Here is a 25,684-nt window from a genome sequence, read left to right on the forward strand (position 1 = left end):
AAGTTTTAATACATTTCATTTTGTTGATGCATTAGGGCAATTTTCTTTATTCCGGGTTCTTTCTTTCCTTTGATGTGTTTATAACAATCTGTACAGTTTAATATTAGAGAGTATTCGGGAGATAGTAGGTTCGAACCCCACTGTCGGCAGCCCTGAAAATGGTTTTCCGTCGTTTCCCATTTTCACACCAGGCAAATGCTGGGGCTGTACCTCAATTAAGGCCACGGCCGATTCCTTCCCCCTCCTAAGCCCTTTCCAGTCCTAACGTCGCCATAAGACCTATCCCCCACCCCGCCACTTTTATGGGCTGATTCACTAAGGCGTAGATATGACAAACAGATGTTGAATGCAGTAGCTACGTAAAGCAAGTAGCAAAAAGGATTATAATAATAAAATAATGTTGAATATATCGTTAAACTGTAAGTTATGTACAGTATGTTATAAGACGTGGTTTGGCAGAATAGCAGGCTTTATAGCCTAAGTCATGCCACGTAAGTAAAGGAATAATAATAATAATAATAATAATAATAATAATAATAATAATAATAATAATAATAATAATAATAATAATAATGAAAGGCAGGTGTATTAAACTGTACAGAGCTTTGCATCTCTCTAAGAAGATTTACAAGTCGAAATCACTTTCCCTTCGCTCAAACGTCGACACTATGAAACCGTAGTAAGACCTTCAGTACAGTATGCCTCATAATGCTTGAACAAAAGGGGGAACACAGGAATGTGGAACTGAAAGAACGAAAGATCCTTAGAAAAATCATTGGCTCCATTAAAGGAGGAGGTGAATATATAGTTAAGCAAAACAACAAGCTTTACCAACATTTAGAGAGCATAACATCAGCCGTGGGAAAGAAGAGACTGATCTTCTACGGACACACAGTCAGAATGGACAAGAAAGGACTGACCTTAAGAATCTTCTACACCCTTTCTAGAGGGAAGGGGACAAACGCTAAATGGACGAAACTGGTTCGAAAACACGTAACATTTAAAAAAAAAAATCCCAAAGATATATTCAACATTAATGAATTTAGAATGATGATCAGAACATCCGACACTCTCCAGTCAGTGACAGCTAAAACACTGCGTCCTGGAGTGAGAGTGAAATGGACTCAGGAGGGGAAAGCAACCCACAGTGCAAAGATGAACGAATACTGGGCTATGAAGAAAGCTCACCTGAGTAAGGAACAACGTGGTCCAAGGGAACACAAAGAAACAAGAAGAAGAAATGTTGAACATTTGGGGGTGGGGGAGGAGTGGCATAGTATGGAAATGAAACATGGAAAGTAACTAGTGCAGAAAGAAGGAGCATGGGGGGCTTTTGAAGTGTGCTACTAAAGAGGAACGCTGAAGGTGAGAAGGAAATTTTGGAACTCAAATAAAGAGATGGTGAGAGGAGAATGACTTGACGAAATTCGACTAAAAGAAGAAATAGACTGAAAGGACACGTCTTGAGACATCCATGACTAGTTCAGATAGTGTTTGAGGGAAGTAAAAGGGATGCATATATATATATATATATATATATATATATATATATATATATATATATATATATATATATAACCCCCGACCGCCATACCCCTCAAACCCGGGTACAACTTTTGTCTGTAAATTCTCCCCCACCACCACCACCACCACCACCCACACCACCCCGCCACTTTTATGGGCTGATTCACTAAGGCGTAGATATGACAAACAGATGTTGAATGTAGTAGCTACGTTGAAATGAAAAGGTTAACACAGGGTAGAGTTGCACAGAAACTTGAATCAAGCCAGTCTATAGACCAGTAGCGGCGATTAGCGGGGGGCGAGGTGTGGCAGTCGCCTCCTCCCCCCACCCCACTAGCCTACACTTTGCTGAGAAAACATACCTTAATTCTATTTTAACCGACTGAAACTAGGAATTACAGAATTATTCAAAGAAAAGTAATTTGTACAAACCCTGTTGACTTATAAGCTAATTCTATCCTTTGTTTTATTTATTTACTAACACAATTTATTAGCAGAAATACCGCATAAAATATAGTTTGTTGCGGATAACCGATTTGTATAGCGCCCCAGCAAGTAGTGGATACTTTGCATGCAAAGAGAATGAACTTGCATCTGCTGTGAGGAAGGGTAGTAGGGGTATATTTTTGCCAAAGTCATAGACACTGAGGTATGGTTCACCAGCTTGCCGCGCGCATTCTTCAGTTTGGCAGTCTCTTTAGTGCCTGTTAATTTCTTAGTTTGTAGTAAAATACTAAATGATTTTTAATTGTATATTCACGCCGTACTTCTGTTTAGTTGCAATAAATGTGTAATATCGTTCTTTGATGAACGCATTATTGCATAATTTTAGTCACCGTCGATTCATGTCCAGCTCTGTGGTGTAGTGGTTAGTGTGATTATCTGCCAGCCCTAGAGGCCCGGATTCGATTCCCGGCTCTACCACGAAATTTGAAAAGTGGTACGAGGGCTGGAACGGGGTCCCACCTCAGCCATCCTGGAAGTGGTTTTCCGTGGTTTCCAACTTCTCCTCCAGGAAAATCCTGGCATGGTACCTAACTTAAGGCCACGGCCGCTTCCTTCCCTCTTCCTTGTCTACCCCTTCCAATCTTCCCACCTCCCACCAAAGCCCTTGTTCAGCATAGCAGATGAGGCCGCCTGGGCGAGGTACTGGTCATCCTCCCAGTTGTATACCCCGACCCAATGCCTCGTGCTCCAGGACACTGCCTTTGAGGCGGTAGAGGTGGGATCCCTCGCTGTGTTCGAGGGGAAATCAACCCTGGAGGGCAAGAAGAAGAAGAAGAAGAAGAAGAAGAAGAAGAAGAAGAAGAAGAAGAATAAGAAGAAGACCGTCAACTGCCAGCCTTTACCTCTGTCGAAATTTGTTCAGAGAGCATAAAAATCTTACCATTCTGTAGCCTTTTTTCTTCAGTATTGATGTAGGCCTGTATATATCCCCCACCCCCCCGTACGCTATATCCCACAAACACGGGTACTTTTTATTGTCGCCGGGCTGAGTGGATCAGACGGTTGAGACGCTGGCCTTCTGACCCCAACTTGGCAGGTTCGATCCTGGCTCAGTCCGGTGGTATTTGAAGGTGCTCAAATACGTCAGCCTCGTGTCGGTAGATTTACTGGCACGTAAAAGAACTCCTGCGGGACAAAATTCCGGCACCTCGGCGTTTCCGAAAACCGTAAAAGAGTAGTTAGTGGGCCGTAAAGCAAATAGCATTATTATTTTTTTATTGTCTGTTTATTTTTTTGTCCCCCTCCCCACATTTAATTCCCAATCACCGCTACTGCTATGGACTGATGACCCAGGCAACAACAGACACAAAATTTAAAACAGTGACATAGAAAATAGCTGGCCTTAAACTCCGGATAAAATAGAAAATAAGCCAGATAGCCCTAGCGACCACACAACTACTTGGAATAAGTTGAAGAAACTTCTGTACAATACAGTAGATGACTTCAATTTCTTCACCTTTCCTTAGTCTTCCACTGAAAATTCACAACTTAACAGACTTCATCTTCGACTTCGGGGGGAGTGTTATCCTAAAATCACCGGACGAGCAGCCGTGTGGTTAGGGGCGCGCAACTATGAGCTTGCATCCGCGAGATAGTGGATTCGAACTCCACTATCGGCAGCCCTAAAGATGCTTTTCCATGGTTTCCCATTTTCGCACCTTAATTAAGGCCACGGCCGCTTCCTTCACACTCCTGGGCCTTTCCCATCCCATCGTCATCATAAGACCTATCAGTGTCGGTGTGACTTAAAACAAACTGTAGATAACGTAAAATCGGTTTCCACAAATCCATACTCGCTGCAAATCTAAAAGAACAGGTGGGTTTTCAAGAAGAACAAAATAGTCATTTCGACACAGCAGATAATATGAAAGTTGTCATCAACAACGTCGTTCGTGTGTTTTTCTTTGCCAGGTGCTCTTCTACAAAGACTCTCTGTGTCATTTTGCTCTATGTGAGGGAAGTTCAATTTGCATTGCTTCCCACGCTGGTGAATGTAAAGAACACAGACGCTATGTTAGTGAAATTAATATTCTGTTGTGTAAATACTACGATATTCAAGAGTCGAGCAGAAATGAAGCGTTTCTATAACAAATTTACCTAGAGTAAATGGATGTGTACAAAGAGTCGACTACTCTGCTGTAACACGATAGATTCAGTTAAAGAAAATGACAGGAATCGTAGATATTCGTTCGTTCTTTCGTAATCTGTTTACCCTCCAGGATCGGGTTTTCCCTCGAACTCAGCGACGGATCCCACCTCTACCGCCTCAAGAGCAGTGTCCTGAAGCTTCAGACTTTGGGTCGGGGGATACAACTGGGGAGCATGACCAGTACCTCGCCCAGGGGGCCTCACCTGCTATGCTGAACAGGGACCTAGTGGAGGGATGGGAAGATTGAATGGGACAGGCAAGGAAGAAGGAAGGAAGCGGCCGTGGCCTTAAGTTAGGTACCATCCTGGCATTTGCCCGGAGGAGAAGTGGGAAACCACGGAAAACCACTTCCAGGATGGCTGAGGTGGGAATCGAACCCACCTCTACTCAGTTGACCTCCCGAGGCTGAGTGGACCCCGTTCCAGCCCTCGTACCACTTTTCAAATTTCGTGGCAGAGCCGTGAATTGAACCCGGACCTCCGGGGCTGGCAGCTAATCACGCTAACCACTGCACCACAGAGGCGAACATCTTAGACATTACTGTATATTAATCACAGTCAAACCTCCATGGCTCAGACGGCAGCCCGTCGGTCTCTCACCGCTGGATACCGTGGTTCAAATCCCGGTCCCTCCATGTGAGATTTGTGCTGGACAAAGCAGAGGCGGAGCAGGTATTTCTCCGGGTACTCCAGCAACACTCTCTATTATCGTTTCATTGCATTTATCAGACATTAATAATCACCTTGAGAGTGGCGACCCCATTGTAATTATAGCCTATATATGACCCGGTCAAAGACTGGATAACAGGTTGTAGGTTTTCATTTTTCAATTTGATTTCTTGCTAGTAAATGGGGTTTTCGTACAACCGAATAGTACGTAGCAAGTACGTACACGGATATTTAAGAACATAATAACTGCCTGCTGTCATTTCTTGATGAATTTAGTACTTATGCATACATCTCTTGGCACAGGCCAGAGCAAATTGTAGCTTCCACTGAAGTCCCAGTCTCATCGATGGCTGTGACAATATGGAAGCTGCTGGGGTATGGGTGGTGCTGACTAATGACATTAGAGCACATTCTGAGCCTCTGAGGGCCATTTTCTCCAAATCGAGTTAAACCTGGTATAAATTAAACCCGTTTAACTTTAGTACCTAGTTTAAAGTTGCGTCCATTTTCTCCACCAATTTCTGACACTCGTTTAGTTTAAACGGGCGAGCTGTCGTTGGCGCTAACGTTGGCTGCACTGAAGGAATAGTCGAAGGCATGGTCGATTGGAATTGGCCAATCAGAGCCAAGTAATTCAATGACCGACATTTTTGTAATAATATCAGCTGTTTGTGGCGAATTAATGCTATCGTACGTAGTGAATAAAGAACAAATTCGGCGGGATATTAGCTTTACTGATAAATAAATTGTTTACATTTGTGCGAAGTGTTGTGTCATATAATTCTACCTATGGCTGTCTACAATTTATTGGAACGCACTTTTATTTCTTATTTTTCTCTGTCATGCTTTACCATAAACAAGTACCGTGGGCCTAATACGTGTCTTTTGATGTCTGTATTGTCTTACGGAACACACGGGAACGTTGAAATATTAAAATCCTGGTCTTTCAGCAATAGGCCTACGGTATTCCTTTCCTCAGAAAATCAACATTTATGTGAATTTCAAGTAAACAAATTCCAAGCATGCTCGGGATCTATCTCCTATCAAAATCCATCGCCCTCGGCCGGGATCAATCTCACAAACCTTGGATCCAGCAGACAGACCACTGAGGATGTATTATTTGGAGATGTATTACTTGATTCCATATTCGTTTATAACATAACCAAGTTCGCGATATGTCGTACTGTATGCATAATACTCTTCTCCCTATAGCATTAATATTTCTATTGCTGGTATGCTGGCAATAGATACGATGAAACATTCTTAACTATAATCTATTCTATTACAAGTTTACTAGCAAGCATGAAATACTTTATTGTTTTTCTGATCCTATAAATATATAATCTAGCGATTAGAAATTGTATACCACCGCCTCTCCTACCGTGCCGGTCAACATTCTGATGGTAAAAATATTTTCGACAAATTAGATTCGAACCGCCTTGTCACGGATTCGGGCGATGCTGACTTCACGCTTTAGCGACCACAGCCGCAGGTACCGATGAAGAGCGGACGTATTACACGACTTATGTAGGAATATTTTTATGCTTCACATTACAGTATTCATACCACGAACAGTATTTTACAGTATATAATATAAGGGGACTGCAATTTAAGGTCTGTGGTCCCCGTTGTTAATGAAAAAAATGCCTGCTGCATCATATCTTAAAGCAACCAGAATCATTGCTTCTAGCGAAATAGCATTATTTCGTGCAGTTGACGTTTTAAATGAATCCTTCTTCGATACTAGACAATCCTTGCTGTTCGCTTATGAATTATAAATCCATCAAAGAACTCCGTTACATCCGATTTTCCAAGATTGTAAACTTTTGTTGGAACGCGGCTTCTTAACCTCTCTTGCACATCAAAATTATTTCCTATTTAACCAAAGACTTCAATAAATTCTCCCATTTTTCTAATGCTAATACTAGGTTTTAATTTTAGTACGTTTTTCGTTAAAGTGCTGCAGTACTGGTAGTCAAAACTAACCCTTCTATTAAGAAAATCACAGATACGTTAATAAAATGTCAAGAAAGTTGAATATAAACAGCAGTTTAAACCAACAATATAGAAGGTTTAACTCTGAGCCAGGTTTAAACTTGATACAAAGTTTAAACCAATATGGGGAAAATGAATGTTAGTTTAAACTCAGACTTAAACCAGATTAAAATAAACCTAGTTTAAACTCATTTGGGGAAAACGGCCCTGAGTGTTTTAAGGGTGTTGCTCATAGGGTTAGTCATGCTACAATAGCACCTTCTGCTCAAGTGATGAGAGCAATGGCAAAGTAACTCACTCCTCGTCTTGCCTATTAGGCCTCATTTTAGTGCTGTCATAGGTTTTTGTGGTTTTCCTATAGCTGCATAGCCTTTGATGGTGCAATCTGAGGATTCAAACAGCCTCTGGGCTGATGACCTAACAGACAGACATATTTTGAAACAGAGTACAGAATTCTGAAAAGTGGTACATTGTTAAAGAGAAATGCCAACTGGGGAGCAAAAGATGAGGGCTGTATACGAACAGCGATTTAGGTTGGCAGTGAAATGTCTTAAACGTCCCACCCTCTCCAGCGTCAACCCACTTCCCACTCTTACATGCTAGATCATTCCATGTTAAGAAAACAGTATTGCTCCTATGGACCTACAAGGTTCATTTTCTTTTTCCGGATTTATTCACGCTGGTCACAGAGAGAAGCAGTAAGGGTGGGTGGAGTTAAGTGCTACAGTAATCGTCACGTAGGGCTAATCAGTAAAGGCAAATATCGCCCCCCTATTCTCATGGCTCATCACTGCTGCCAACTTGACTGGTTACATATTGAAATTACGAGACATAACCATCAACAAACTAATCTCAATTTATCAATATTTGAGGTTCCTTACCCAAGTAATTGATAAATAAATGATCAGTCAAGATATTCATAATTAAGTCGGTTTTCAAGCTTAATGAGGAAGTAATAATAATAATAATAATAATAATAATAATAATAATAATAATAATAATAATAATAATAATAATAATAATAATAATTTCCTTACGTCCCACTAACTACTTTTACGGTTTTCGGAGACATCGAGGTGCCGCAATTTAGTCCCACAGAAGTTCTTTTACATGCCAGTGAATCTACCGACACGAGGCTGATGTATTTGAATACCTTCAAATACCACCGGACTGAGGCAGGATCGAACCTACCAAGTTGGAGTCGAAAGGCCAGCGCCACCACTCAGCGCGACTAATGAGGATTTTTTTTTTTTTTTTCGCTATTTCTAGTTGCTTTACGTCACAGCGACACAGAGAGGTCTTATGGCGACGATGGGACAGGAAAGGCTTATGAATGGGAAGGAAGTGGCCGTGGCCTTACTTAATGTACATCCACAGCATTTGCCTGGTGTGAAAATGGGAAACCATAAAAAAACATCTTCAGGGCTGCCGACAGTGGGGTACGTACGTACAATCTCCCGGATGCGAGCTCACAGCTGCGCGCCGCTAACGGCACGGCCATAATGAAGAATTAAGTGAATACACTCTCTCTCTAAACCTCAATTTAAGGTTATATATTTCTGTCTTTATTTTGATATACGCTATACTACAACAATATTCTTGGGCGTTTGCTTGGTGTAAATAATTCAGCTCCCTCCTTAAAATTTCCTATTACTTGTTCGACTTACGTGAAACCACTCTGTAATAATACCCAAACCCCATGGCACTACAGACCTTGAAGGGCCTACCCAGCGACCGCTGCTCAGCCCGAAGGCCTGCAGATTACGAGATGTCGCGTGGTCAGCACGACGAATCCTCTCGGCTTTCTGGACCGGGGCCGCTATCTCACCGTCAGATAGCTCCTCAATTCTAATCACGTAGGCTGAGTGTACGTCGTACCAGCCCTCAGGTCCAGGTATAAATCCTCAACCCGGCCGGGAATTGACCCCGGGGCCTCCGGGTAAGAGGCAGGCACGCTACCCCTAAACCACGGGGTCGGCCTGTAATAATACAGGCAAGTAAATATATTGCATGTACATATGCCGGAAGTCAATAAAAATACACAAATACTAAAGTCTGCAAACCGTACCAAAGTCGACACTTGACAAGGTTAGGTTAAGTTATGTTGATAACGAAATTTCCTTCCATTTGAAATGAACTGATCTTTATAGAGGAGGCAATGTTGCTTTCCTTTTCAGGTTTTTCTTGCTTCTTCAGATATCCTAACCGAATTCTATACGTAAGTATAGAATGAAATAAGACCATAATTCGTAAAATGCTGCGTTCGTCATTTCACACCAACTTTGTTCATAAATGAATTATTCGAACATGGCACAATTCTACTCACCTGGTATTATACAAACAGATTTTCAATTCCACAGAAAAAGAAAATATGCTTTAATCATACCCGCTGGTGTAACATTGGTGATTTTAAGAATACGTTTTTAATTTTTTATTATTGTTTGCTTTACGTCGTACCGACACAGATAGGTCTTATAGCGACGATGGGATAGGAGAGGCCTAGGAGTGGGAAGGAAGTGGCCGTGCCCTAATTAAGGTATAGCCCCAGCACTTTCCTAGTGTGAAAATGGGAAACCACGGAAAACTATTTTCAGGGCTGCCGACAGTGGGGTTCGAACCCACTCTCTCCCGGATGCAAGATCACAGCCGCGCGCCCCTAACCGCACGGACAACTCTCCAGGTTTTAAGAATACGGCAGTGGCAATACGTTATTCTCGCAAGTCACGAGATAAACCATGACTGTTTCGTGCCAATGTGCCAGTATGGCAGTAATTGTAAGATGTCGTATCGGCAAGTAGGGCCCCTGAACTGTAGGGTTAGCGACACTGGGTCGAGCCCACAATTAGAAAATGATTATAAATCACTACATTCAGTATTAACAGGGGAGAAAGAATAAGGTTGTACCCTTGGTGTGCCAGGGAGTACAGTTAGGTACGTAGATGTGGAAATCTTGCGAAAGGAAGAACACTATTACGATGTACAGGTATGGGCCAGATTTTCAACAGGCAAGTATAATGTATGTTCTATGAAGTAGACTTACAATGCCCGGGGCATAATTCATTACAACTATTTAATTTTTGCAAGAATGAGGGTATACCAGACAAATGAAAATATGCAGATAGGAGTGGGAAGCGTAATGTTCTGTGGAATGTATAAATAATGCCGATTAGGTTTACCAGGAGTAGAGAAAAAAAGCCCTTAGTATAGCCCCCTAGATTGTCCATAACACATTGAAGCGATGGGAGGGACGTCGGATACCAATCACCTCACCATGTGTGAATTTGGCAATCTCATGTTTCACAGCGATGGTAATGTCCTGTCGTAGCCCAAGCCGTCCCTCAGGCAATGGTTATTTCTTTTTTGGGATGAGATCAAAATAGCACGGAGACGGATCCCGTGAGTATGGCGGGTGTCCCAGTACTTCCCAAACCCCCGCTCAAATTGCCTCCGTACAACTTCTGCTGCAAGCGATCTGGTGTTGTTGTGGAAAATGTTGACATTGTTTCGGCACGTATCTCAAGTAGTGCCCATATTCTGTCCATGCCCATGCACTGGGTAATTACTGCACGTGGCAAGTCAGTTCAAACATCAAAAGGTCCTCCGAACCGTTGCACATCGCTGCTTTTTCATGTCGTTGCTGAAATGTTACTGCTCATCTCGCAAAGATCAGTACAGAAGGGCATTAATCCTCACAACTTCCACAACCTCTCTGTGGCTTTCTTCGCCAATGCAACCTCGGTGAACGGCAAGTTTGATGTACACACGCTGTTCTTGCCTCTTCATATCCAGTCTGCATGGAGTCAGACTTTGCAATCTCACCACCCTTTGCGTGGTACCTGTCCAACGCATCGCCATCTCGTGCTGTGTCCACGAACTACGAGTGTCATGCTTTCTGGGTATATGACCAAAGTATGGCAGCACCGTGAAATTGTAAGGGGAAAACAATAGTTGCCATAACGTAGGCCCCAACACTCGTATTTAAACTAAAGAATGCAATTTATGACTCCGAAATGTGTACTTCATCTTTTAAGATGAATCTTCGTAATTAGTTAAATCATTACTCTATGTGAGGTGCTCAGCTGTGCACCCGCTGAGGCTAGCCCAGTGCGGCCGGGCTGGTCTGACGTAAATGTGGGCTGCTTACGTAGCATGCATACGTCACAATGAAGCAGGAGAGCGAACACACTTGGCAGGGAAGTTCGATTGTGATTACGAAGCTCTTCTCCACTACTCAGCGAAATGCTTATTCGGGCACAGTATTAAAAATTAAAAATACATAAAGCGCTATAATCGCAAGAAAATAAAACATTTTCAATATATTCTGGTCTGATTTATACTACCCATGAAAAAAAAAACTTAATTTTATACCTTATATTTATAAATTCAAAGAAAACGAGCACGTTATAATGTTTGTGTTACAATTTACAAAGATACAGCACCTCTTAAAGATACGCACCTCTTAAAATATAATATTGAAAACTGTAATTTATTATGTATAGTACGAAAATATTTGGGGTTGTTGGCCTAACTCTTTATTGTATCCGGTCATAGTACATAATATGCAATAAATATAACTCATTTCTTACAACGTAAATAGCAAATGACGTGGATTTCTTTCCTCTTTATTTCATTATTTCCTGCCTCCCATTTCGAACTATGGTATCGCCGCAGTTATCGTGAGTGACTGGGAGAACTTCCCTCAACCGTTACGGCCTATAACATAACTACAACGTCACTGCGTCTGAAAAGTATACGTTCGTCGCTTGCCTGCCCGCCCGCTTATAAAGCTGTGTACCCGCGGGACGAAATGCACAGCGTGAGCACCTTCGCTCTATATCATGTAGGTTTGTCACATTTTCATTGAATATTTTGATGAAAACTAAAAAAATTTAATTGGTTTTAACTCTCACTAATTACTTTTACAGACTGCGTATTTACACGATTCATTTACTGAAATTATTTAAACACTGATATGATATACTCTGGAATGTCTTCAATATTTCTTCAGAAAATCGTGCATATTTTTATTATGTAAACCTCATATGAAACTGTAAGCTGTGGAAAATGAGCAACACACGACAGGATGTAACGTAGTATGTACGCACAGCCTACTTGAACATACATAAACATAAATGTTTGAATTAGTGTACCGATTTTTTAAAGGTACCATGTTAAACAGGAAATCACATTTTAAAGGAAACATCATATAAATGAGAAAGAACAATTTAAACCCATAAATTTTGACTATACCTTTTATGATTTTGTATAGAAAGCAAACCCAACTTCACACAAGCTGTTCATGTTACCAGGAAGATTCTGGAAGACTTGCTAACCTATATTAAATTCTCTAAAATTTAATTTCTTACTTAGATTTGATCCATGAGTATTTATTACCATGCCGTTAATCAAAATTTAAGTTCTAACTTGCGTTTCAGCGACTGTCTTCCTCCACCCACTTTAATTATCCTTTTGAAGTTGCTTTTGACGCGTCGTCTCTTGTTCGCGGCTCACACCTTACTGCCTCGCCTGTCTTCTTGTGTGATGTCTCAGTTGTGTTATAATTAGTTAATTTTCTTATTGGTTATTTCTTACCACGTCACTCCGTTTCGTCAATGGCAACTTCATTAGCTATTGGTTCCAGATGACGTAATGTACCTTTCCGCGCTCTCGTTTCTTCTCCGCCGTTCTGATTGGCTCGAAGATTATTTATTTACATTTTTATACAGATATTCATTTAAGGCCTACGTTTTTTCCTGAGTTGCACATGTATTTTTCTACTTCTGTTGGGTAATTCTAGTCTTAAGTCTTTCTCAGTTCTACTTTTTGTATGTTATTCGCCTCGCTTTTTCGCATAAAAGGGCCCTCATCTCGGCTCACGTTGCTCTTGCTCCCTAGAAAAACCACACGACGGAACTTTTCTTCTCAGACCTATGTACTTCGTCCAGCAATATGCTGTCTATTTGATATAAACCAAGCGCTGGCACTCTGCGCTTCGTACAAGCATTTTGTTTCCTCTGCTCTACGATGGTCAAGGACATTTCTCTGTAACAGCTCCTCGATAAGTACCGAGGACTTTTGACATTCTGAATTCTTGAAGTAAAATTCATCTTCAAGGTAGGAAGCCTAGCTCTTTGGACAACTAAAAATGGGTTTGATACCTACACTTACTGTGTGTTGCAGAAATCTCTTAATTTAAAATAAACATGAAGAATTCTAGTGGCAATTAATTGCTTACAACATAATGGTTTAAAGGATTTTTAAAATAACTTATTGTGGCAATTTGCCATTTTCTTGTTGTATTTATACTTATACAGCATTAATGTGTAGAGGCTATGCCTATTTATTTTCTTGAGTACTCACTACGGTTAAATTTTGCAACCCAGTGTTGCCTCTTGCTTTTAACTATCGTCTTTGCCAACCTATAGCTTAAATTTAGTGTTAATATTCCTTTTTCCATCAAATTTCTGTTCTTTTTTAAATTTTCATTAACTAAATTTTGGTATATTTAATGTTAACCTAGCAACTTAGTGTTGCATTTCAATATCAGAAATCGGTCTTATATTTATTATGAAAAGTCTAATCACGGATCTGTGGACTTCAGCTCAAGGTCGAGCGCATTTCCCAATTTTTCTTTCTTTTTCATGCATTTTTTTAAGTAACTCAATATCTTGTTTTTTACACGTTGCCTTACGTCGCACCGACACAGATAGTTTTTACGGTGACGATGGGATAGGATTAGGCTAGGAATCAGAAGAAACAGACTGTGGACCTAATAATGGCACAGCCCCTGCATTTTCCTGGTGTGAAATTGGGAAACAACGGAAAATCATCTTCAGAGCTGTCGACAGTGGGGTTATAACCCACTATCTCCCGAATGCAAGCTCACAGCTTCGCGCCCCAAACCGCACGGCCAACTGGCTCGGTAAATTATTGAATAAAATTGTAAACCTTTGTTATATCTGTGGTTCTAAGCTTCTTCATCCTTTCATCAACTAATCATTTCTTTCTCTATGTATAATGCATTCTTTACCCCAAGGGATTTTTGGTCAAACCTATCCAAAACTCCTTCAAAAGCTATGAAGGCCTATGGAGGAATGAGAAGTGAAGGCCTCAACTTTTCTCAACCTCGGCACTTTGATAGCGAAGTTAGCCCTACGCACAGCCACCTTTTCTCCCTAATACCACCTGACTGAACCAGGATCGAACTTGCCAAACTGGGGTAAGATATGAAAGTTCTGAGTGAACCTCTGGAGGTATTTTTTTATTTTTTACTTCCAGAATAGAACCCATATCCTCCCGACGGTTCTGCAGTGAGCTTTGCAAATATATTAGCTATCTGAACTATCAGAACACCCAAAATTTATGTAACTCACCGGCAAAACTGTAGAGCGTGTAGATTACTCTTGCGCGTTTTTCAAATACGTTTGCATTCTTACCTACCCGTGCCTTTAATTCCCATCTCTAAGTTATACCATGCAAATGTATTAATATAAGTGCCTGAAAGAACAGAAGGTTTGATTCAAACTATTTTAGGGTTTTGACTTCCACAGGGTGAATAATTACCAAAATCGTCTCCGCCCCGCCTACACGTAAAGTGACAGTAACAGCGTTTAATTAGAACAACTGAAAGCGTGCGGTACCGTATTGCAGTAATATTCGAATTGTTCTCTTATAAAAGTAGTCCATAATTTTTATGAAGTGCTTGTTCCCTTGTAACAAAGCTGTGTAGAAAATTCGGTAAATATTGATATCGTAAGAAAATAGAGACAATGTTGTCAAACTTTCACGTTAATACAGAAATATTAATTACAGTAGGTATTTTCTGGATCTGAAAGTGTATTACGTCCCACTAACTACGTTCACGATTTGCGGAGACGCCGAGACACCGGAATTTAGTCCCGCATGAGTTCATTTACGTGCCAGTAGATCTATCCGCATGAGGCTGACGTACTTGAGCACCTTAGTATACCACCTGACTGAACCAGGATCGAACTTGCCAAACTGGGGTGAGATATGAAAGTTCTTCTCAATGGTGTGCTTTTGAAAAATTTCGGGGTAAGACAATATTTTTTAATAGAGCAGAAGAGTTCATGATTTATTGTTTAAGATGTTTTATTTGTGCTTCCAGATGATCTGTACTGGAGATAGAGTTCACTATCGTGATGACTTTGAAATCCAAGTAATTTGTGCTTCGATGGAACTGAAGGCTAGGGGTAGCAACTAAAGAGAAAGTGTAACACGTGTAATTTTAATGATTGTATAAGAGACGGTGTGTTATTATAAGTTGAAATGTTAGTCAAAGAAAAATGCAACAACTCCAAAACTTCAGTCAAGGAAACTATTTTCAAGCGCTAAAATAAAGTTCGGTGAGGCTTAATATAGTAAGCGTAAGGAATTGCTGAATATATTCGATATTTCAGAAGTAATATGCTATTTATTTTAAAACCCAACTTATAAATAGCAAATTAATTATTAATGTACTAGTCGGATTTCGTTCTTTTTATTTTACTCTTCCCACAAAAACTGATATAAGATTATAGGTGCTAGGTAAGGGTTATTCTGCCCGGAGGCAGGTCCGAACCTCCACAGAGGTGTTCCCGAGCCGGAGTTTACGTGCGGTAGGGTGGTCAGTTTCTTTCCGCTCCTGCATTCCCTTACCCCAGTAGTATAATAGACGGGTTCGGCGGCCTCCTCCTCCTCCGGCTCTCGGAAGAGGCCTCCTCCTCAGCCAGTGGCCTCCTCCTCCTCCTCAGCCAGTGGCCTCCCAGTGGCCACCTCCTCCTCCTCCTCAGCCAGTGGCCTCCTCCACCTCAGCCAGAGGCCTCTTCCAGTGCTGCCAACTTAACCTAACTAGCGCGAGATAAACAAAGCCACGTGCTTTTTGACAGACAACAACGCACCGCTAACCTCAGTACTGCCATCTTGACGGGCCTAAACCTCAGTAGTGCCAACTTAACCTCACAAGCGCGAGGTAAACAAAGCCACGTGCTTTTTGACAGCCACGTGCTTTTTGACAGATTTGTAAACAAAGCCACGTGCTTTTTGACAGACAACAACGCATCGCAAACCTCAGTACTACCATCTTGACGGGCCTAAACCCCAGTAGTGCCAACTTAACCTAACTAGCATGAGGTAAACAAAGCCACGTGTTTTTTGACAGCCACGTGCTTTTTGACAGATTTGTAAACAAAGCCACGTGCTTTTTGACAGACAACAACGCATCGCAAACCTCAGTACTGCTATCTTGATGGACCTAAACCTTAGTGGTACCAACTTAACCTCACTAGCGCGAGGTAAACAAAGCCACGTGCTTTTTGACAGCTACGTGCTGTTTTGACAGCTGTCATCCGCCATCTTTAAACCACAAAGCACTGTGCTGCCCTCTATATCGCAGTAGCTGCAAAATTCGTCACCTGTCATCGACAGTGCTGCCATCTTGACGGGTCTAAACCTTAGTGCTACCAACTTAACCTAACTAGCGCGAGGTAAACAAAGCCACGTGCAGCTGTCATCCGCCATCTTTGAGCACAGTGCTGCCCTCTTTAGCTACTTACCTTTGAAATGTGGTGGCGGATAATTTGAAAAATGCTTTTTGACAGCAGCCATCTTGCATCGCAAACCTCAGTGCTGCCCTCTTTAGCTAGATACCTGTGGTAGCAGACAATTCCACGTGACAGCAGCCATCTTTAATCAAGAGAGCACCGTGCTGCCCTCTATGTAGTGGCGGCAAATTGAAAAATTCCACGTGCTCTTGTTGGGAAACAAAGCCACGTGCTTTTTTGACAGCTGTCATCCGCCATCTTTAATCAATAGAGCACCATGCTGCTATCATGCGGGCAATTTCATCACCTATCACCCGCCATCTTTAATCTACAGAACACCGTGCTGCCCTCTTTATGGCTACTACCTTAAGCATGTAGTAGCGGGCAATTTGAAAAGTTCTGTTAGCTATCATCCGCCATCTTTAATCAAGAGAGCACCGTGCTGCCATCTTTAGCTAGATACCTTTGAAATGTGGTGGCGGCAAATTGAAAAATTCCACATGCTCTTGTTTGGAAACAAACTCACGTGCTTTTTGACAGCTACCATCCGCCATCTTTAATCAACAGAGCATAGTGCTGCCCTCTTTAGTTTGAAATGTGGTGGCGGTAAATTCCACATGCTCTTGTTTGGTAAACATAGCCACGTGCTTTTTTGACAGCTATCATCCGCCATCTTTGAGCACCGTGCTGCCCTCTTTATCGCAGTAGATGTAAATTCGTCACCTGTCATACGCAGTGCTGCTATCTTTAGCTAGATACCTTTGAAATGTGGTGGTGGATAATTTAAAAAGAAAAATTCTACAGCAGTCCTCTCTCGACGCTAATTGCATAAGATGGCGGCTATACATGACTCCTTAAGGGTGCTTACGCAAGATGGCTGCTATACACAGGTTCTTATGAGACGCCCTTGGGATGCTTGCGCAAGATGGTGGTTATACAAGGCTCCTTATGAGACACCCTAGTGATGCTTGCGCAAGATGGCGGTTGCTCTTATGAGGCAGCTTAAGGGTCCTTGCACAAGATGGCTAGAGACGCCCTAAGGATGCTTGCGCAAGATGGCGGACACAAGATGGCGGCTATACACGTCTCCTTATGAGACGCCTTAAGGGTGCTTGCGCAAGATGGCTGCTGCTCTTAGCTTAGAGGCTAACGTGTCGTGCTAGTTCGATTCATTAAATTTAGGGCTTAAATGCAAAATGTTAAATATCTCGAAAGCAGTGCACCGTAGAGCAAAACGGACAAAATTTTTCTGCCTAATACCTAGGTTCGCAGTATGAGGAACAAGAAAATCATAGTCTAATGATGGGATCAACGGTTCGGTTCCTACTTAGGCCCTTTGGCATTTGCTCTGTTTTAGCTTGTATTGAAGCGAGTCTTCGTAACATGATCAGGTTTAGCTATGGTAGGGAGTATAACGTGCCGTGCAGGTTCGATTCATTAAATTTGGAGGCTTAAATGCAAAATGTTAAATATCTCGAAAACGGACAAAATTTTTCCGCCTAATACGTAGGTTCGTAGTATCAGGAACAAGAAAAAACATAGTCTATTGATGAGATCAACGGTTCGATTCTTACTTAAGCCCTTTGGCATTGGCAGCTATCTATTTCTACAAGATGGTGGCTGCTCTTATGAGACACAAGATGGCTTGAGACGTCCTAGGGATGCTTACGCAAGATGGCGGACACAAAATGGTGACTATACATAGCTCCTTATGAGACGGCCTAGGGGTGCTCGCACAAGATGGCGGCTACTCTGATGAAGAAAGCTAGCTTAGAGGCTACTGCGCAAGATAACAGCTGCTGTTATGCATGCGGTGGAGGGCAATTTGAAATTCTATGTGCTTAATCAACAGAGCACCCTGCTGCCCTCTTTAGCTGAAATGTGGTGGTGGATAATTTGAAAAATTCTTTTGACAGCTATCATCTTTAAAAACAACGGCGACTATACATAGGCTGTTAAGGCCTTATCATTCTCCTCCTCCTCCTCCTCCTCCTCCTCCACCTCCTTCTCTACCTCCTCCTCCGCCTCTTATGTCAAGGCATAGCTTTATATCGAACAAGTTTAAACCTGCATCGCGAAGGCAAGCGTGTGCAGCGATAACATTATTGTGCATGTTTAGACTTTCGAAACATAAGAAGAGTAGAATCAAACGCTGTACTCGATACGACATGTGATCAGAACATTGATTGATGCGTTCAGAAAAACAAAATAAGTGATCAAGACTAGAATCGAACAATGTACTCAATACATCATGTGTTTAGAATATGTCAGGGGATACGCTTGTTCTAAGAAGATCAGATTGAAACATAACAAGACTAGAATAGAACACTGTAATCGATGTTGTTAACTTCAACATGTGATCAGAACATTGATTGATGTGTTCAGAACACAAAATAAGTGATCATGACTAGAATCGAACACTGTACTCGATACAACATGTGATCAGAACATTGATCGATGTGTTCAGAACACGAAATAAGTGATCAAGACTAGAATCGAACACTGTACTCAATACAACATGTGTTTAGAACATGTTAGGGGGTACCCTTGTTCTAAGAAGATCAGAATGAAACATAACAAGACTAGAATCGAACACTGTAATCGATGTTGTTAACCTCAACATATGATCAGAACATTGTTTGATGTGTTCAGAGCAAAAGTACAATTTTGATGATTTGCGCAGCTAACTCGCTCGGTAAACGATATAGCCAAAGTATAACTTCAAATTATTTACCTTCCATCATTCGTCTTGTGTGTAAAAATCAGTCGAACAAGTTATCGCATAAACATGGCTGAAAAAAAAAATCGTGATAGGGTATGGAACCTAGGGGTTACATCTTGTCAGAAGAGCAAAAAGGATGAAAGGACTCTTCCTCCTCCTTACCGCACATTCCTTGGCTAAAGGGCTAATGGGCTAAAGGGCTAAAGGGCTAATGGGCTAAAGGTGCAACAACCTCGTCGATCGCTATCAGCAAGAACGCTTGTACTTTGTAGAAAATTAATCTTTATTTGTAAATGGTTTCATGTTCAGAACAAGGAATGGAAAATCCCCGAGGTGCGATGAGTTACGTTTTTCGAACTAGTGTTTGGAACACTGAACTTTTCAAGATGATAGCAGAGAGTTTAGCAATGTTCTGTTGTTGGATTTTAAATTCCGCGCTACAACATGCATAAGGTGGTAGCCTTGAGGTTTACCGCCGTAAAGATGGCAAGAGTGAGGTTAACAATGTTCTGTTGTTGGATTTTAAATTCTACGCTATAACATGCATAAGGTGGCAGCCTTGAGGTTTACCGCCGTAAAGATGGCAAGAGTGAGGTTAGCAATGTTCCGTTGTTGGATTTTAAATTCCGCGCTATAACATGCATAAGGTGGCAGCCTTGAGGTTTACCGCCGTAAAGATGGCAGCAGTGAGGTTAGCGACGCTCTATTGTCCTCCAAAGTGAGGTTAGGGTTCGTCAAGAAGACAGCTGTCAGAAAAAAGCACGTGGCTATGTTTACCAAGCAAGAGCACGTGGCCGTGACGTCACGGTCACGTAATCAATCCTTAGCTCGACGTCGTTAAGAGCAGTATTAGGGTTAGCTATGCTTAAAAGTCTTGGGAACAGAGCAGCAGTATGAATTGCTATGTTTCAAAGCGTGTACACATGACCTATCGATTTTACATGCATCGACCATCGAACTAAACTTCATCCGCTAGATCGTGCTGCTATCTTAGCATAACCTATACCCATAAAATTAAAGTACAATGAATAGCCATGTTTCAAAGCGTGTACACATCACCTATCGATTTTGCACACATCGACTCTCGAACTAAACTTCTTCCGCTAGATTGTGCTGCTATCTTAGCATAACCTATACGCGTGACCTTAAGGTACAAAGAATAGCCATGTTTCAAAGCGTGTACACATTACCTATCGACTTTGCATGCAACAAATATCGTACTAAACTTCTTCCGCTAGGTTGTGCTATCTTAGCATAACTTATACACATGAACTTAAAGTACAAAGAATAGCCATGTTTCAAAGCGTGTACACATTACTTATTGATTTTGCATGCATCAAATATCGTACTAAATTTCTTCCGCTAGATTGTGCTGCTATCTTAGCATAACCTATACCCATGAACTTAAAGTATAATGAATAGTCATGTTTCAAAGCGTGTACACATCAACTATCGAATTTGCATGTATCGACTCTCGTACTAAACTTCTGCAGGTAGATTGTGCTGCTATCTCAGCATAACTAAGACGCATGAACTTAAAGAACAAAGAAGAGCTATGTCTCAAAACGTGTACACATTACCTATCGATTTTGCAAGCATCGACAATCGTACTAAACTTCTTCCGCTAGATTGTGCTGCTATCTTAGCGTAACCTATACGCATGACCTTAAGGTACAAAGAATAGCCATGTTTCAAAGCGTGTACACATTACCTATCGACTTTGCATGCAACAAATATCGTACTAAACATCTTCCGCTAGGTTGTGCTGCTATCTTAGCATAACTTATACACATGAACTTAAAGTACGAAGAATAGCCATGTTTCAAAGCGTGTACACATTACTTATTGATTTTGCATTCATCGAATCTCGTACTAAATTTCTTCCGCTAGATTGTGCTGCTATCTTAGCATAACCTATACCCATGAACTTAAAGTACAATGAATAGTCATGTTTTAAAGCGTGTACGCATCAACTATCGATTTTGCATGTATCGACTCTCGTGCAAAACTTCTTCAGGTAGATTGTGCTGCTATCTTAGCATAACTAAGACGCATGAACTTAAAGTACAAAGAATAGCCTTGTTTCAAAGCGTGTACACATTACCTAATGATTTTGCAAGCATCGACTCTCGTACTAAACTTCTTCCACTAGATTGTGCTAAAATCGTGTAAGTGTGCTGCTATCTTAGCATAACCTATCGATTTTACATGCATCGACTATCGCAAGCATAACTAAGACGCATGAACTTAAAGTACAAAGAATAGCCTTGTTTCAAAGCGTGTACAGATCACCCTGAACTTCTTCCGCCAGATTGTGCTGCTATCTTAGCATAACCTATACGTATGACTTTAAGGTACAAAGAATAGCCATGTTTCAAAGCGTGTACACATTACCTATCGACTTTACATGTATTGACTCTCGTACAAAACTTCTTCCGCTAGGTTGTGCTGCTATCTTAGCATAACTCATACACATGAACTTAAAGTACAAAGAATAGCTATGTTTCAAAGTGTGTACACATCACCTATCGATTTTGCATGCATCGAATCTCGTACTAAACTTCTTCCGCTAGATTGTGCTGGTATCTTAGCATAACTTATACCCATGAACTTAAAGTACGAAGAATAGCCATGCTTCAAAGCGTGTACACGTCACCTATCGATTTTTCATGTCTCATACTAAACTTCTTGCGCTAGATTGTGCTGCTATCTTAGCATAACCTGTACGCATGAACTTAAAGTACAAAGAATAGCCTTGTTTCAAAGCGTTTACACATTACCTAATGATTTTGCACGAAACGACTATCATACTAAACTTTTTCCACTAGATTGTGCTAAAATCATGTAAGTGTGCTGCTATCTTAGCATAACCTATCGATTTTACATGCATCGACTATCGTACTAGACTTCTTCCGCTAGAGCATGTAGCAATCGCTTTTGTGTATCCCAAACCCATGTGCACGAACTTAAAGCATAAAGATGAGCTATGTTCTAAAGCGTGTACACATCACCTATCGATAATGTATGCATCGACTGTCGTACTAAACTTCTCCTGCCAGAGCGTACGACTATCGCTTGTGTGTGCACGAAATTAAAGCATAAAGAATAGCAATGTATAAAAATCTTGTAAACAAAGCAGCAGCATTACGTATAGTCAAGTTTAAATGCGTGCACACATCATGTATCCATGATGCACATAGTACTAAACTTATTCCACTAGAATGTACAAAGTTCGCATGTGTTTGTGCTGCTATCTTAGCATAGCCTATGTGAATGAACTTAAAGCATAAAGAATAGTGATGTATAAAAATCTTGTGAACATAGCAGAATGTTTACTACGTAGTTGTAGACATTAAACTTTGCATGCTGAGGCGGCATACTACGTGACCGTGACGTCACGACCACGTGCTCTTGCTTGGTAAACATAGCCACGTGCTTTTTTCTGACAGCTGTCTTCTTGACGAACCCTAACCTCACTTTGGAGGACAATAGAGCGTCGCTAACCTCACTGCTGCCATCTTTACGGCGGTAAACCTCAAGGCTGCCACCTTATGCATGTTATAGCGCGGAATTTAAAATCCAACAACGGAACATTGCTAACCTCACTCTTGCCATCTTTACGGCGGTAAACCTCAAGGCTGCCACCTTATGCATGTTATAGCGTAGAATTTAAAATCCAACAACAGAACATTGTTAACCTCACTCTTGCCATCTTTACGGCGGTAAACCTCAAGGCTACCACCTTATGCATGTTGTAGCGCGGAATTTAAAATCCAACAACAGAACATTGCTAAACTCTCTGCTATCATCTTGAAAAGTTCAGTGTTCCAAACACTAGTTCGAAAAACGTAACTCATCGCACCTCGGGGATTTTCCATTCCTTGTTCTGAACATGAAACCATTTACAAATAAAGATTAATTTTCTACAAAGTACAAGCGTTCTTGCTGATAGCGATCGACGAGGTTGTTGCACCTTTAGCCCATTAGCCCTTTAGCCCTTTAGCCCATTAGCCCTTTAGCCAAGGAATGTGCGGTAAGGAGGAGGAAGAGTCCTTTCATCCTTTTTGCTCTTCTGACAAGATGTAACCCCTAGGTTCCATACCCTATCACGATTTTTTTTTTCAGCCATGTTTATGCGATAACTTGTTCGACTGATTTTTACACACAAGACGAATGATGGAAGGTAAATAATTTGAAGTTATACTTTGGCTATATCGTTTACCGAGCGAGTTAGCTGCGCAAATCATCAAAATTGTACTTTTGCTCTGAACACATCAAACAATGTTCTGATCATATGTTGAGGTTAACAACATCGATTACAGTGTTCGATTCTAGTCTTGTTATGTTTCATTCTGATCTTCTTAGAACAAGGGTACCCCCTAACATGTTCTAAACACATGTTGTATTGAGTACAGTGTTCGATTCTAGTCTTGATCACTTATTTCGTGTTCTGAACACATCGATCAATGTTCTGATCACATGTTGTATCGAGTACAGTGTTCGATTCTAGTCATGATCACTTATTTTGTGTTCTGAACACATCAATCAATGTTCTGATCACATGTTGAAGTTAACAACATCGATTACAGTGTTCTATTCTAGTCTTGTTATGTTTCAATCTGATCTTCTTAGAACAAGCGTATCCCCTGACATATTCTAAACACATGATGTATTGAGTACATTGTTCGATTCTAGTCTTGATCACTTATTTTGTTTTTCTGAACGCATCAATCAATGTTCTGATCACATGTCGTATCGAGTACAGCGTTTGATTCTACTCTTCTTATGTTTCGAAAGTCTAAACATGCACAATAATGTTATCGCTGCACACGCTTGCCTTCGCGATGCAGGTTTAAACTTGTTCGATATAAAGCTATGCCTTGACATAAGAGGCGGAGGAGGAGGTAGAGAAGGAGGTGGAGGAGGAGGAGGAGGAGGAGGAGGAGAATGATAAGGCCTTAACAGCCTATGTATAGTCGCCGTTGTTTTTAAAGATGATAGCTGTCAAAAGAATTTTTCAAATTATCCACCACCACATTTCAGCTAAAGAGGGCAGCAGGGTGCTCTGTTGATTAAGCACATAGAATTTCAAATTGCCCTCCACCGCATGCATAACAGCAGCTGTTATCTTGCGCAGTAGCCTCTAAGCTAGCTTTCTTCATCAGAGTAGCCGCCATCTTGTGCGAGCACCCCTAGGCCGTCTCATAAGGAGCTATGTATAGTCACCATTTTGTGTCCGCCATCTTGCGTAAGCATCCCTAGGACGTCTCAAGCCATCTTGTGTCTCATAAGAGCAGCCACCATCTTGTAGAAATAGATAGCTGCCAATGCCAAAGGGCTTAAGTAAGAATCGAACCGTTGATCTCATCAATAGACTATGTTTTTTCTTGTTCCTGATGCTACGAACCTACGTATTAGGCGGAAAAATTTTGTCCGTTTTCGAGATATTTAACATTTTGCATTTAAGCCTCCAAATTTAATGAATCGAACCTGCACGGCACGTTATACTCCCTACCATAGCTAAACCTGATCATGTTACGAAGACTCGCTTCAATACAAGCTAAAACAGAGCAAATGCCAAAGGGCCTAAGTAGGAACCGAACCGTTGATCCCATCATTAGACTATGATTTTCTTGTTCCTCATACTGCGAACCTAGGTATTAGGCAGAAAAATTTTGTCCGTTTTGCTCTACGGTGCACTGCTTTCGAGATATTTAACATTTTGCATTTAAGCCCTAAATTTAATGAATCGAACTAGCACGACACGTTAGCCTCTAAGCTAAGAGCAGCAGCCATCTTGCGCAAGCACCCTTAAGGCGTCTCATAAGGAGACGTGTATAGCCGCCATCTTGTGTCCGCCATCTTGCGCAAGCATCCTTAGGGCGTCTCTAGCCATCTTGTGCAAGGACCCTTAAGCTGCCTCATAAGAGCAACCGCCATCTTGCGCAAGCATCACTAGGGTGTCTCATAAGGAGCCTTGTATAACCACCATCTTGCGCAAGCATCCCAAGGGCGTCTCATAAGAACCTGTGTATAGCAGCCATCTTGCGTAAGCACCCTTAAGGAGTCATGTATAGCCGCCATCTTATGCAATTAGCGTCGAGAGAGGACTGCTGTAGAATTTTTCTTTTTAAATTATCCACCACCACATTTCAAAGGTATCTAGCTAAAGATAGCAGCACTGCGTATGACAGGTGACGAATTTACATCTACTGCGATAAAGAGGGCAGCACGGTGCTCAAAGATGGCGGATGATAGCTGTCAAAAAAGCACGTGGCTATGTTTACCAAACAAGAGCATGTGGAATTTGCCGCCACCACATTTCAAACTAAAGAGGGCAGCACTATGCTCTGTTGATTAAAGATGGCGGATGGTAGCTGTCAAAAAGCACGTGAGTTTGTTTCCAAACAAGAGCATGTGGAATTTTTCAATTTGCCGCCACCACATTTCAAAGGTATCTAGCTAAAGATGGCAGCACGGTGCTCTCTTGATTAAAGATGGCGGATGATAGCTAACAGAACTTTTCAAATTGCCCGCTACTACATGCTTAAGGTAGTAGCCATAAAGAGGGCAGCAC

This window comes from Anabrus simplex, chromosome 3 (genome assembly GCF_040414725.1).
Source record: "Anabrus simplex isolate iqAnaSimp1 chromosome 3, ASM4041472v1, whole genome shotgun sequence".
NCBI classification, from domain to species: Eukaryota; Metazoa; Arthropoda; class Insecta; order Orthoptera; family Tettigoniidae; genus Anabrus; species Anabrus simplex.